The sequence below is a fragment of the Piliocolobus tephrosceles genome, chromosome 3 (genome assembly GCF_002776525.5).
Source record: "Piliocolobus tephrosceles isolate RC106 chromosome 3, ASM277652v3, whole genome shotgun sequence".
NCBI classification, from domain to species: Eukaryota; Metazoa; Chordata; class Mammalia; order Primates; family Cercopithecidae; genus Piliocolobus; species Piliocolobus tephrosceles.
Window position 1 is genome coordinate 91169103 of NC_045436.1, and position 2768 is coordinate 91171870.

The 2768-nt window shown below is 40.9% G+C and overlaps 1 pseudogene across 1 annotated transcript; it reads left to right on the forward strand.

Moving 5' to 3' along the window:
• Positions 1–331: 331 nt before the first annotated feature.
• Positions 332–2182, forward strand: LOC111547893 (annotated as a pseudogene). The gene has a single exon (XR_002733260.3). The product of XR_002733260.3 is annotated as a serine/threonine-protein kinase RIO3 pseudogene (transcript).
• The last annotated feature ends 586 nt before the right edge of the window (positions 2183–2768 follow it).

Below are 2768 nucleotides of genomic sequence, written 5' to 3' on the forward strand. Positions count from 1 at the left end.
AATAAATCTTCCATTTCTTCGCATTTCTTGACACCACTTTGTCAGAGAGGCCTTTTCTCTTCCTCACAATCCAAATTCCCCTTATCTTTCAAGATTTGTTCTAACTCCCCCTGCAGGGACATTTGCCCTATTTTTCTCCATGTGTACTGATCTCTTTTATTGTATACTCACTGTCCGAACAACAAAAAAGTCACTTGCATTTTTCTGAGTAACATAAAATAATTTCTATAGATAATTTTTTTCTTAGAACAGCAAAATGGTCCGGACGCGGCCGCCGCCGTCGCCGCCATCTGTCACCTCCGCTTCGGCATCAGCAGCCAATTGTCCCTGCCCGGCCTGTCTCCTCGGCGGAGCCTGCTTCCCATCTTGCCACCTCTCTGCTCTGTTCTTGTCTCTGCCTTCATCCCCGAATGGATCTGGTAGGAGTGGCATCGCCTGAGCCCGGGCCGGCAGCGGCTTGGGGACCCAGCAAGTGTCCATGGGCTGTCCCTCAGAATACGATATCTTGTTCGTTGGCTGATGTAATGAGTGAACAGCTGGCCAAAGAATTGCAGTTAGAAGAAGAAGCTGCCGTTTTTCCTGAAGTTGCCGTTGCTGAAGGACCATTTATTACTGGAGAAAACATTGATACTTCCAGTGACCTTATGCTGGCTCAGATGCTACAGATGGAATATCACAGAGAATATGATGCACAGCTTAGGCGTGAAGAAAAAAAAAATTCAATGGAGATAGCAAAGTTTCCATTTCCTTTGAAAATTACCGAAAAATGCATCCTTATGAAGACAGCCATAGCTCTGAAGATAAAGTTGACTGGCAGGACACTCGTGATGATCCCTACAGACCAGCAAAACCGGTTCCACTCCTAAAAAGGGCTTTATTGGAAAAGGAAAAGATATCACCACCAAACATGATGAAGTAGTATGTGGGAGAAAGAACACCGCAAGAATGGGAAATTTTGCACCTGAGTTTCAGGTAGGAGATGGAATTGGAATGGATTTAAAACTATCAAACCATGTTTTCAATGCTTTAAAACAACATGCCTACTCAGAAGAACGTCGAAGTGCCCGCCTGCATGAGAAGAAGGAACATTCTACAGCAGAAAAAGCAGTTGATCCTAAGACACGTTTACTTATGTATAAAATGGTCAACTCTGGAATGTTGGAGACAATCACTGGCTGTATTAGTACAGGAAAGGAATGTGTTGTCTTTCATGCGTATGGAGGGAGCATGGAGGATGAAAAGGAAGATAGTAAAGTTATACCTACAGAATGTGCCATCAAGGTATTTAAAACAACCCTTAATGAGTTTAAGAATCGTGACAAATATATTAAAGATGATTTCAGGTTTAAAGACCGCTTCAGTAAACTAAATCCACGTAAGATCTTCCGCATGTGGGCAGAAAAAGAAATGCACAATCTCGCAAGGATGCAGAGCTGGAATTCCTTGTCCAACAGTTGTACTACTGAAGAAACACACTTTAGTTATGTCTTTTATTGGTCATGATCAAGTTCCAGCCCCTAAATTAAAAGAAGTAAAGCTCAATAGTGAAGAAATGAAAGAAGCCTACTATCAAACTCTTCATCTGATGCGGCAGTTTTATCATGAATGTAGGCTTGTCCATGCTGACCTCAGTGAGTATAACATGCTGTGGCATGCTGGAAAGGTCTGGTTGATCGATGTCTGTCAGTCAGTCAGTAGAACCTACTCATCCTCATGGCCTGGAGTTCTTGTTCCGGGACGGCAGGAATGTCTCACAGTTTTTCCAGAAAGGAGGAGTCAAGGAAGCCCTTAGTGAACGAGAACTCTTCAGTGCTGTTTCAGGCTTAAACATCTCAGCAGATAATGAAGCTGATTTTTTAGCTGAGATGGAAGCTTTGGAGAAAATGAATGAAGATCACGTTCAGAAGAATGGAAGGAAAGCTGCTTCCTTTTTGAAAGATGATGGAGACCCACCAGTACTATATGATGAATAGCACTAATACCCACTGCTTCAGTGTTAACACAGCAGTGAGTGTCAGCTGCCAATAGCAAATGAAGTTATGGGCGACTTGAAATACCAGAACACGAGGAGTGGGCAATGGTGCTTCTCTGCTTTCCCCCCTTGTAACCCATGTGCCAGATGTGTGGAATTTTTAGCTCAGCATTGAGAGAATAAAAATGTCGCTACCTCTCATCTTATGAACAGGATAATATAATTCTTTAACAGCTATAGGTTATCTGGCTGAAGTAGACCTAATTTTACATGACTTGTGGTGTAAAATGTCTTGATGATAATTTTTAAAACTTAGGCAACATTTCCAAATATGGGAGGAAAGGACAGATGTGTTTACAAGGGAGGGTTTCATTAGGACGTATTTGCTTTTTTCACCTCCCTGTTTTGTGTTGCGTCTTTCCTTGAATATTTTATTGGCCCAGAGTTAGCCTTTCTCCATTATGTTTCCAGACTGTGGCCGTGATTCTAAAGGAAAATGTGTGCTCTTTAATGGGTAGAACAAATGGAAATTTGGTTTCAGAATGGCTGACAGAAATAGATATAAGCCATGTAATTTTTGTTGATATATCATGAAAATGAACAGAATTCTTTTTCCATACTTATATCTAAGAAAAGGCATTGTAGGTTTCTGAAAGAGAGAAATATATAACAGCTTTTTAACTATCCAGTCAACTTTCAGCTTTTCTACATTTAGGTAAAATGGTTAGGATATAACTCATAGTGTGGCTAATCTATATTTATCAATAAAATGTAAATTATCTGAGAGGACAGAATA